Genomic DNA, 13,076 nt, shown 5'->3' on the forward strand with positions numbered 1-13,076 from the left:
GGAAAAATGTCTATTCAGGTCTTCTGCCCATCTTTTTTTTTAAGTTTATTTATTTATTTATTTTGAGAGAGAGAGACAGAAAGAGCATGTGCTTACAAACAGGGAAGGAGTGCCTGAGAGAGGGGGAAAGAGAGGATCCAAGCAGGCTCTGTGCTTGTCAGTGTGGGGGCTCAATCTCACAAACCATGAGATCATGACCTGAGCTGAAATCATGAGCCAGATGCTTAGCCAATTGAGCCACCCAGCTGTCCCTGCCCATTTTAAAATTAGATTATTTGTTTTTTTAGTGTTAAGTTATGTATGTTCTTTATATACTTTAGATATTAGTCTCTTATCAGATACTTTTTTTAAAATATATTCTCCTATTTGGTAAGTTGCTTTTTCATGTTCTTAGTGGCTTCCTTCACTGTAAAAAAGCTTTTTATTTTGGTGTAGTGCCTCTTGTTTATTTTTGTTCTTATTGCCTTTGCTCCTAGTGTCAAATCCAAAAAATCATCACCAAGACCAACTTCAAGGAGCCTCACTGCTATTTTTTCTTCCAGGAGTTTCACAGTTTTGGGCCTTACATTCAAGTCTGTTTTTCTAAACAAGTCAAAATTTCAGAATATGGAAATGGCTATACAACATCTAAAAAGAAAGCAATGGCTGGGGGGGGAGGGGTGACAAACTACTACCCAGCATGTGTGTGAGAATCTGAGGGAAAGCAGCTAATGTGTACCAGCATCAAGGAGCAGGCTGAGGAAAGCCAGACCCAGGCAGCTGGAAGCCATTAGCCTTTGGAGTCTCTGGAGCTGGAGAAGGGACATTCCTTGCTTCCTATTGCCCTTCATAGATGGCACTGCCCTCAAGTCAGGAGGGAGCTGAGGACGGGGGGGATCTGGGGAAGGACAAGTGATGCCCTCCTCTGTTGGGAGAAGAGAGACCATGATGTACTTCTGGATACTTCAGGGACCAAAAAAGCAGTAGTGCGGGGGTGCAGTTGTGACAGTGGAAATCAGCTTAACAATAGGCTGCCACCAGGGACCATGGTGGTAACCAGAGAGGTAGACTAGAACATGAGCCAGAAGATGAAGTGCTGAGGGACAGGACCTATTGGGTGCATGAGCCACTGGAGGACAACAATATTATAATAAACTTGGTCAAAGGAAGGGAGGGTGAGATGGTGCTGCAGTTCACACACATACTAGTGTCTAGACAGGCAATGTGCTGGGACCTTAAGAAAACCAGGGGTACTCAGGCCAAGCCGAGGGGCCTGCAAGAGGGTCAGTGTGGACCAGTGCTGAGTTGTGGTCAGAGTAGTCCTGCTGACCTACTGAGCCTGCACGGCAGCCTGGGCCAGAGCCTTGACCACATGGGAGGAAACGAGGAGTCCAAGGGACCCAAATTCTGCCCCACAGACATCCTGGTTATTAGATGGTGGGTGCAGCCACCAGGCAGGGGGTAGCAAACTACCCAGTGATTACCCACATGTGACTGCAGGCATGGCCGTCATCACAGCAATTCATACATGGATTTTTTGCTGGTACTGGGGCACATTGTTTCAGGAGAAGGCTCTGCACGTTGTCAGCTCAGATGTGGTCAATGTTGCTCAGCAAAGGGCCATCCAGAACACCCTGGATCCACTAGCCTTCCTGCTACAGCCATGGTAGAATCAGAGTCTTAATCATAGTGTGTCCATGTTCAGCCAAGCCTGAGACAGAGCCATATGAGTTGTCCACTGAATCTTCTCAGTCCACTTAGCTCTTGGTGAAGGTCCTTGTGATCTGGGACTGGATGTTGGTGGTGGTTGTGCTGAAATGCCTGAAGATCTGGGCCACCAGGCAGGTAGCAAACCACCCAGTGATTATCCACATCTGACTGCCGGCATGGCTGTCATCACAGCTGGAATCAGTTCATGCACGGATTTTTCTAGATACAGTGCAAGGTTATCCTTCAGCACCTTTGCCATCAGATAGATGATTGGGGCCAGATTATTCCACACCACATTCACATTCCTTTTTTTTCCCTCTTCTGTGGCAGCTATAATCTTGATTTCAGTCCTGACAAAAACTTCCGGTTTTGGAAACAAGATGTCTGCTCCTTTTTCAAATCCCACGCTTTGAAAAGCATTTATAAATCTGTCTCAAAACTCTTCACAAGACATGTAATTGCTTCCTAGTTCATATAATCTTGGGTTTTATACATACACACACACATATACACACATAAATACCCGATGCCAGATTTTTCATAAATACTCACTCCAGCTACTGTAAATGTTGACTCCTCTGAATTGTTTTAGAAAATCAACACAATACATTAAAATCAAGTGCGGGGAAATTTGCTCGTCTCACAACTACTTTTATTTTGTAATTTAACTATTATTAAATTGAGTTTGAGCCCCGGGGTGGGCTCTGTGCTGACAGTCTTTAGACTGCATCAGATTCTGTGTGTGTGTTTGTGTGTGTGTGTGTGTGTGTGTGTGTGTGTGTCTGCCTCTCCCCTACTCGCTGTGTCTCTTTCTCTCAAAAATAAATAAAAACGTAAAAAAAAAAATTAAAGAAAAAAACAAGCCCGTGTGGAGCACGAGGGCCATGAACTTTGAACTTGCACTGACAAAAAACGGTAACAATCTCCCATCCTCACCACCCCCGGTTGCCCCCACGCTGCCCTTGCTGTTCCCTACCATCCCTCCCCCCAACCATCTCCTCTCTGGCCTATGGCCTTTTGAACCCACTGCTCCAGGCTCCCCCCTCCGCCAACCCGCCCAGGAGCTGGGTTTCCCATGCCCTGCCCTCCCACCAACCATGCAGGCCGCCCACCTGCTTCTAGGCCTCTTTGGTGCCAAATCTCGAATTTCTCTGATGAGCCTGCTTCCCGGTGGCTATAAATATGGAGGGGCGTGTCCAGCACAAAGTGGGTGAAGCACAACAGCACACACAGATCTCTCTCTCCCAGGAATCTCGTGGGATGGCCGGCCCCTTCCAGTGCATTCAGGTAACCTCCCGCCCACTCTGGAGTCATCAGGCCTCCGCGAGTCCAGGTTGTACAGAGCAGACGGGCCAGAAAATCCAGATAGTCACGGCAATGGACGCCTCTGGTTTCCCCAAGCAGCAGTTCATCCTCATCAGCCCAGACGAGCTGGAACTGAGAAGGCGATTCTGGCTTCCCTGGAGACATCCAACGCCAAGCAGTTAATTCTCACCACCTGGGACGGCCTCATCCCCGGCGGGATCCAGATCGTCAGGGTCTCCGTTTCTGTGGACCGTTTCTGTGGAAGGCCCACGTCCCGTGGCCCCCGGTGATAAGTACTGTACGGTCTGTGGCAACAAAACACCTGGGTGTCACTATGGGGCCGTCGGTTGTGAAGGAGGCGAAATTTATTACAAAGGGACATACGGAAAAATTTGACCTACAGCTGTCAGAGCAAGTAAGACTGCATCATCAGTAAGCACCACCTAAAGAGCTATCAGTTTTGCTTAATGAAAAAATGCTTAGAGAAGAGTATAAAAATGGAAATTGTACAGTGTGAACAGAAGCCCTTTAGGGGGAAACAAAAGGAAAAAGCTCTCTGATGTGCAATAGGAAAACCAAGGAACTGTGCTCCTTTAGCTGAGAAATAGGTCTTCTTGATGCAGGATGCTGTGAACATCCAGCACCCTTGATACACGAGGATGTTATGGGTCTCCTGATCATGGATTCTAAAGCTGACACGAGCCAGGGGGCTCTGGGCACACTGGCAAATGTAGTTCCCTTGCCAACCTAAGTGAATCCCTTAACAATGGTAAGTCTTCAGAATACCATGGGAGAACCAGTTTGCAAGTGAGATTCCTTGAGCATATGATACCTTAGCAAAAGCACTTAATACCACAGCTTCTTGTCTCCCAGCCTGGCAGACAAAACAGTGGAGGAGGGATCATCCATGTCATCACTGGAGAGCAGTCCACACCCATCATTGAGGTCAAAGGTACCCAACTTTTAGACACTTACATCACATTTAGCTTCATGATGCCTACCCCATTCCAGAATACCTCAACATGTGCTACATCTGTAAGTCTACACCCCCCTTACAGCAGTTCCTCCCTGTGCCAGCAGTTCAGACACGTGGTCAGGAATGCAACATCAGCCTTATGCTGCCCTGGAATGCAACATCAGCCTTATGCTGCCCTGCTGGAATGAGCTCTTCAGCCTTGGCCTGCCTCAGTGTGCCCAGGTGGTGAGTCTCTCCAATATCCTGGCAGCTATGGTCAACCACCTGCAGAACAGCATCCAGGAAGATAAACGTTCTGGTTACTGAATAAAGCAAGTCATGGAGCACAGCCGGAAGCATCAGGACTTCTGTTAACAGTAAGGTGAAGTTGGATACGAACAGCTCTGAGTATGCATACTAAGGTAAGCTATAGTTCTCTTTAGTCCTGATCATTCAGGCTTGACCAGCACAAACCAGCTTGAAAACTCCAAGAAAATACAGAGATGGGCTTACAAGACTACATCCAGAAACTACTCAGAAGACACTGATTGGCCTGGATTTTCATCTATCTTCTGGCACTTAGGCTGATGAACTCCGACATAACAGAACAACTTAATTTTTTATTTGTTTTGTTTTACTGGTTGCATCCTCAGTGCTTTGATAGCATAATCCCCTACACCCTCAGGATAGAGACGACAGAGTACAATGGCCAGATCACCAGAGCCAGTTGCTAGTGCACACCACACGCCTGCTGAGAAGCAAGATAATCTCAGGACTGCTCAGATACAAAGACAATGAAGTTGTGGTATTTTGGTATGTACAAATATTTCCAGTATGTTAGCCATTTCCTACCTCATGTCTTCTTATTTGATAATCCCAGACAATAGCAACCAAAAACTAACAGGATCCTTTCTTGCCACAAGAAATGTTTTAATGCCTTTTGATAACAAAGCAGATTTTGGAACAATCATTTAACTTAATTTGTAGTTAGAAATTCTCAAAGGACAAATAACAATAACAAAGTTTTATAATATCAGAGACTATAATTAAAGAAAACTAAAGTTAAAATTTAAAAATTTAAAAATTTTAAAATTTTAAAAAACAAAGCCTTATATTCCACAGTAAATTCTAGTTCATTAAGAAAGAAAAAAACCTTAAGATAGACATTCACAAATAATTTGCCATTAACGTTCCATTTAATGCTCAGTTTAACTTGTCACCTAATAAGTTTTATGAACAGTATTTTTAAGAACACAAAATTAAGTAGACAGGTTGATAGAATTCAAGCCAATATTCTCCCAACCTCTTCCAAAGAATAAGACCACAAAAGATTACTATGCCCTTTTGCCTTGTACTTAGTATAGTAATTTGCATTAATATGGTATGTGATGGTTTAGCTCATATTCAATAAAGCAGCTAATCGCCTATTAACAGTTGTGCTTTAAAAACAAAGATTAAAGCGTAGCAAAAACAAAATTTTAGAGATTTCATTTCAAAATTTCAAGAGGTAATTAGATAACCTGTGCTTTTATTTACTTATGTGTTAAGTATGCGATATTCCAACATGTAGACTCCTTTTAAAAAGCATTGGCACTTAAAATTATTTCTATTTGTCAAAATTTCACTTACCTATGCCATTATTATTAGGCATTTGGTGGAAATAAAAAAACAGTACTGCATGCTGAAACACAAATGTAGGCAAAATTAACACTAAAACTATTACATGTCTATTGCTTATTTTTAAAGACAAGAATTACCCATACCCACATTATGCTCTTAATTCACCTGGCAATCCTTGGTATTATGTTGCCCTTCCCTTGATTAAAAAAAAAAAAAAAAGAAAAGAAAAAAGTGAGTACCACTAATTGAACAAGAAAAGGAAAAATAGCCATTTCTAAAGATTATTATTTTTAATTGAAATTTTTATTGAGATCATTTTAGATTCATGTGTAGTTCTAAGAAATGATACAGAGATCACTTTGCTCATGTTACCCAAATGGTAACATTTTGCAAAACTGTAGTATAAAATCACATCCAAGATATTGACATAGGTTGCAGTCCACCAATCTTAATAAGATTTCTTCAGTTTTACTTGTACTCATCTGCTCAGTATGTGTATATGTATTAAATGTGGGTGTGTATCTGCTGTGTATGTATATTAAATTCTATGTTATTACCTATGTAGATTTATGTATCCACCATAGTCAAGATAATCCATAGGTACCTAAACATAACATAAGAAGTAAAACTATAAATCTCTTAGAAGAAAACATTGGTTTAAATCTTTGTGACCTTGGATTCGGCAATGGTTTCTTAGATATGACAACAAAAGCACAAGCAAGAGCAATAAATAAGTAAATAAATAAATAAATAAGACTTTATCAAAATTAGGAACATGTGTGCTCCAATCTATACTATTAAGAAAGTGAAAAGACAACCCACATAGCAGGAGGAAATTTTTATAAACCATATATCTAATAGACTTTTATGTAGTATTTATAGAGACCTTAAAGAACACTTACAACCCAAATATAGAAACAAACAACCCAGTCTTTATAATGAACAAATTATCTCAATAGACATTTCTCCAAAGGTATACAAATGGCCAATAAACACATGAAAAAATGCTCTATATCATTAGCACATCAGAGAAATGCAAATCAAAAGTAAATGAGATACTACATCACCCTCACTAGGATGACTGGAATCAAAGAGAAAGGTAATAACAGGTGTGGATGAGGATGTAGCTAAATCTCAACCCTCATATTCTGCTAGTGGACTGTAAAATGCTACAGCTGCTTTAAAAAGCAGGCTGGCAGATCTACAAATGCATAAATGTGAAGTTATCATATGACCCAGAAATTACACTCTTAGGTATATATCCAAGAGAAATAGAAACATAGGCCCACACAAAAAATTTTACAAAAATGTTCATAGTAGAATTATTTGTAATAGCCAAAAAGCCAGAAAGACCTAAATCCAACATATGAATGGATAACTAAAATGTGACATATATATATACAATAGCATATTTTTTAACAATATAAAGGAATAAAGAATGCATATGTGCTACATCATAGGTGAACCTTGAAATCATTGTGCTAAATAAGAAAAGATAGTCACAAAAGACCACATATTATTCTGTTTACATGAAATATGCAAAATAGTTAAATATATGGAGACAAACAGTGGATTAAGGATTGCCTGGGGTTGAAGGAGGGGACTGGGGAAAAATGATGGAATGACTTCTAGTACTTACTGGGTTTCTTTTTGGAGTGATGAAAATACTGTAAAATTGTGAGAATGGTTGCAAATATCTGTGAATACACTAGAAAAACTGATTTGTGGGGCGCCTGGGTGGTTTAGTGGGTTAAGCGTCCGACTTTCGCTTAGGTCATGATCTTGCGGTTCGTGGGTTCGAGCCCCGCGTCGGGCTCTGTGCTGACTGCCAGCTCAGAGCCTGGAGCCTATTTCGGAGTCTGTGTCTCCCTCTCTCTCTGACCCTCCCCTGCTCATGCTGTCTCTCTCTCTCCTAGAAATAAATAAAAATATATTTTAAAAAAAATCTCTTTTGTATACTTTCAATAACTTTGTAACTCAATAAAGCTCTTATTTAGTTTTTAAGGGTGGAGGGGGAGGTAAATCTCAAGAATCCTTCATGTTGCACTTTTATAAGTATATTCACCTTCTTCCTAACCCTCGCCATCCCTATTTCTGTTCAGTGACAATTCTAAACCTTTGTTCAAAACTGTTACATAAATGGAATCATGCATGATGTAATCTTTTGGATTTGACATTTTCCCCTTAACATACTTCTTTGGAGAGTCATCCAAGTTGTTGCATGTATCAACCTCTTTTTTTTTTTTTTTTGTTACTACAATTTGTTTAACTAATCCCTGTTGAAGAAGGACATCTGCAATGATTCCAGGTTTGGGCTGCTACAAATAAAGCTTCTATTGAATATTTATGTACAAGTTTTTGTGTAAACATAAGTTTTCATTTCTCTGGGGGGGAAAATGCCCGAGTGCAATAGCTGAATAATAGGCTAATCACACATTATTAGTTTTTTAAGCACCTGCCTCTTTTCCAGAATGGATGTATACTTTTACATTCCCACGGGCAATGTACTAATGATCCAGTTTCTCTGACTCCTCACCAGAATTTGGTGTTGTCATTATTTTTAATTGTAGTCATTCTGATAGGTGTGTAGTTGACATCTCATTGTGGTTTTAATTTTCATTTCCTTGATGGCTAATCCTGTTAACTTTTCGTGTGCTTTTTTGCCATCTGTTTATCTTCTTTGGTGAAAGGTCTGTGTGTGCCTTTTGCTTATTTTCTAATTGGGTTGTTTTTTACTGTTGAGTTTTGATGTTCTTTATATATTCAAGACAGTACTCCTTTGTTGGATAGGTGTTGTATTATTTTCCAATGGCTACTGGAACAGATCACCACCAAGACAACAGAAATGTTCTTCCTCAGTTCTAGAGGCTAGAAGTCCAAAACCAGGGTATGAGCAAGATTGTACTACCTCTGGAAGGAAGAAAAGCCTTTCTTTGCTTCTTCTTCTAGTAGCTGTCAGCTCTCCTAAACTATGGTCACCTCTTTCTGTCTCTGCTCAGTCTTCACAAGGCCTTCTCTGTGTGTTTGCCTGGTGGCTGCCTCTCTCCACTCTTTACCTCCATCTTCATATAACCTTTCTTACTCCATGTATTTGTCAAATCGCCCTCTGCCTATACATATATATATATGTATATGTAGGGTCCACCTGGGTAACAGAAAATAATTTCCTTATCTCACAATCTTTAGCTTAACTACATCTGCAAACACTCCTTTTCTTGTCACAGTACATCTATTTTGAAAATATTAACTAATAAAAGGTTTAAAGGAAAAAAAAGACCCTTTTTCCAAATAACATTTACAAGTTCCCAGGATTGGACTTGATACTTATAAGTACCCATGATTCAACCTACTATAGGTGGTTTGCAAACATCTTCTCCTAGTCAGCAACTTGTCTTTTTATCCTCTTAAAGGACCTTTCACAGATCAAAATAAAAATTTTTTTATTTTCATAAGGTACAATTTACATTTTTTTCCTTTTGTGGATCATGCTTTTGGTGTCCAAGGGTTTACCTTTCTTAAGATGGGCCACTTGAGAAGCAAATAGGTGAGCCCCATCTATTTCATGGTGCTGGCTGAATTGTCATGTCTGCAATCCAAGACAGTTATTACAGGAGTAAATGTAGGCTAGAATGAAAGTTAAAGCAAATTCATTTGTGACCTTTGTATGTGTGAAGGCTTTGATGGCAAACTGGTTTACCAACATAGAAAAAGCTCTGTTTTAAAAGGCAAGAGAAAATTAACTCAAAGGAATTGAACCTGGCCAATTTGCCCTAGCATATTGTAGCAAAGAAGTTAGAATCAAACTGAATGTTGAACAAACTAACAAAGTAATTCTAGATTAGATCATGAACCTGAGAAAAAAACATAGCTATACAAAAACATTATTACAACAACTGATGAAATTTGAATACAGACTGAAGATTAGAAAATAGTGTTGTATCAATGTAGACAGAATTTTCTGGTTTCAATCATTGTACTGATACTACGCAAGAGAATGTCCTTTATTCCTAGGAAAGACACGTAAGGTTTCTTAGCAGTAGAAGCACTGTGTCTTCTATTTACTTTCAAATGGAACAGATCTGTTCCCAGGTAGAGATAGACTAGATGGTCACTCTCCAGAATGAGGTTTAGAACCTAAGGATCAAGAGGGCGGATGGCCAAAGGAGGCCCATTATTATACTATTGGTCATTGATGGGGCGCCTGAATGGCTTGGTTGGTTGGGCTTCCAACTTCGGCTCAGGTCATGATCTCACGGTTGATGGGTTTGAGCCCCTCGTCGGACTCTGTGCTGACAGCTCAGAGCCTGGAGCCTGCTTCGGATTCTGTGTCTCCCTCTCTCTGACCCTCCCCTGCTCACACTGTCTCTGTCTCTCAAAAATAAATAAAAATGTTAAAAAAAAACACCAATTTTAGAATTAGTCATTCACTACAGTGGTTCCCAGATTTGACTGTATGTTAGAATCACCTGGAAGTTTTTAACAATCCCTAGCACCTAAGGTTCCCTCCATCTATCTGCTTACCAAATCAAGACATCTGGGGATGGGTACTAGACAGTAATTTTGAAAGTCCCCCTGTGACCACCGTGTGCACCAAATTTGAGAATGACTGTTTTGCTATTCAAAATGTGCCCTATAGACCAGCAGCCTCAGTAACACCTGGGAGCTTGTTAGAAACCCAGAATCTCGGGCCCAGCCTCCTATCTAGTGAATCAAAATCTACATTTTAACAAGATCTCCAGGTGACTTATATGCAAATGAAAGTCTGATGAACATCAGGATCACCTGGAGAACAAATACAGATGAGAAAGGCCCAGGCCTGTCGAGGCAGGATAAGGCCCACACCTCTGTATTTTTACCAAGTTCCTCAGTGAACGAGTTTCAGTAATCTGACCATCCCAGTCTGATTCTTAGGTAAGGTAAAATTTTATCTTCCCTCAGTGTTCATTTCCATTCTCCCAATCTGGCAAAGTTAGCCAACCACTGTTACATGGAATAATTCACTATTAATGTTCTGCAACCAAGACAATTTACTAGTAAAATTTATAGGTGCCTAGAGCTAAACATATTTTATTTTTATTATAACTCCATGCTAAATCATGATGGGGCGCCTGGGTGGCTTAGTCGGTTAAGCGTCCGACTTTCGCTTAGGTCATGATCTCGCGGTTCGTGGGTTCGGGCCCCGCGTCGGGCTCTGTGCTGACTGCCAGCTCAGAGCCTGGAGCCTGTTTCAGTCTGTGACTCCCTCTCTCTCTGACCCTCCCCTGCTCACGCTCTCTCTCTCTCTGCTAAAAAAAATAAATAATAAATAAAATAAAATAAATCATGATGAAAATCTGATGCTATGCATAAACATTACCTTTCTTTTTTTAAAAATTTTTAATGCTTTTTGAATTTATTTCTGAGAGACAGAGAGAGAGAGCTTGAGCAGGGGAGGGTCAGAGAGAGAGGGAGATACAGAATCTGAAACAGGCTCCAGGCTCTGAGCTGACTGTCAGCACAGAGCCCGACGCAGGGCCACGAACCGTGAGATCATGACCTGAGCCGAGGTTGGATGCTTAACCGACTGAGCCACCCAGGCGCCCCTAAACATTACCTTTCTACATGAGCAAAATAATATTTAAAGGACAAGAATGCTGGAATAATAGCAAATTAGAATTTTTTCCTATTGTTTCCCATTGCACAAGAAGCTGATACATTTCATATATAACTAGACATGCTAATATAATAGGACTGCCATAGATAATCTAAGAAATAATTAGCTTGGAGTTTTACAAGTACATGGACTTGTCTCTTGACTATTCTAGAAGCTGCATTCTAGTTCTTGTACCTCCTTTACTAGTTCCTCTTTCTCAGACATCAGCCCCCTTTTACTCTGATACAGAGTACCATCTTAAGGCAAAACTTACCTTCTCTAAGTGCACATTGCCCGTCTAGTCTTTTAGCCCTTGTAGGCCTAACAAAGGTCCTGATGTTTTGTTTTTTGTTTCTTTTTTTCCGAAGAAAGTTGTTTATGAAAGAAATTATAAAATAACAACATCAAATGGAATTAAGGTTTCCAAGGATAAACACACATGTGTCAAAACAGTGTGAAATGCAGACAGTCTAGAATATTTGTATAACAGAAATGGACATTGAATAAACATGCTTTTCTAGTCAAAATGAATAGAGCTGGGTATGATTCAGAAAGTTTTTTTTTTAATGTGAAGAAAAACTGTAGCAGAGTTTCAATCTTTAATTTCACCTAAAAACTGGAGTGAGAGGGCACTGGAGGAAAATAGCCACTGAAATTTCAGAGTTTCAGGACTTTCCATGCAATTTAAAAATAATCTCTGTGATTGTTCTTCTTATCCCTCCTTTGTTTCAGAATAATGAGCCATGCAGCTCTGTAACGAGTGGCTAATTTAGGTGAGGTTGTTAATAAGGTGAGGCATGAACACGTTGTCAGAGGGAAATACAGGAAACCACTTCAAGAAACTGTGAGACTTTCAGTAAATCATATAACCTCCAAAATCTATAACTTGAAAGAGATTAAACAAAACAAACTAATTCTAATTTAATATCAACATTCTTATTATTCCTTTAATACTTACAACTGGTTAACTGATCTATAGGTACTTACTAGTTCATTACATCAACACATAACACAAAAGCAAACTTAGCCATAAAATAGCATAACATTAGTAATTTGTGTTTATAACATAAAGATTTAATGAAAATGACACGTCTGTCAGGTGTATATCCCCTCTGCTATAACATGCCTATGACATTAATAACAAATTGACAAGGACATTATTTCACCTGAGTATGATACTAACTCAGAATCCTTCTTAATCCTTTCTTCCATTCATTCATTCATTCATTCATACAACAAAGATTTATTTATTCTGTGCCTCTTCTGGGATCCAGTAGAAAACAAGACAGACACAGCTCTTGTCATCATACAGCTTATACAGAATCCAAAGCAGGCTCTGAGCTGTCATCATAGAGCCTGACATGGGACCTAAACCGACTAACCGTGAGATTATGACCTGAGCCAAAGTCAGACACATAACCAACTGAGCAACCCAGGTGTCCCACAAATTGGCTTTTTTTTAAATGTTCATTTATTTTGCGTGAGATATGGGGCAGTGGGGAGAATGAGTGGGGGAGAAGCAGAGAGAGAGGAAGAGAGAAAATCCCATACAGGCTCCATGCTATTAAGGCAGAGCCTGATGCAGGGCTTGAACTCATAAACTGTGAGATCATGACTTGAGCTGAAATCAAGAGTTGGATGCCTAACCAACTGAGTCACCCAGGCACCCCTCAAATTGTTTTAAGTGTGCTCCTAGTATGGATTTTTACAAGTATAACAACATTAATGAAAATAAAAACAGGAAGCTATAGATAATTCTAACCAATCATAATCCCATTAAACATATATTAAGAAGGTAGAATTTGCATATTTGATAAAGTAAAGGGATAGAAAAAATATTTTCCACACAAACAGAAACCAAAATGAAGTAGCTAT

At 40.0% G+C, this 13,076-nt stretch overlaps 2 pseudogenes; one reads left to right on the forward strand and one right to left on the reverse strand.

Annotated features, from left to right (window-relative positions):
* Window positions 1-723: 723 nt before the first annotated feature.
* Window positions 724-2,684, reverse strand: LOC144220575 (transcription initiation factor TFIID subunit 6 pseudogene; annotated as a pseudogene).
* Window positions 2,685-3,009: 325 nt separating this feature from the next.
* Window positions 3,010-7,787, forward strand: LOC144220605 (nuclear receptor subfamily 2 group C member 2 pseudogene; annotated as a pseudogene).
* The last annotated feature ends 5,289 nt before the right edge of the window (window positions 7,788-13,076 follow it).

The sequence above is a fragment of the Crocuta crocuta genome, unplaced genomic scaffold (genome assembly GCF_008692635.1).
Source record: "Crocuta crocuta isolate KB4526 unplaced genomic scaffold, BGI_CrCroc_1.0 scaffold279, whole genome shotgun sequence".
In the NCBI taxonomy this organism is placed as follows: Eukaryota; Metazoa; Chordata; class Mammalia; order Carnivora; family Hyaenidae; genus Crocuta; species Crocuta crocuta.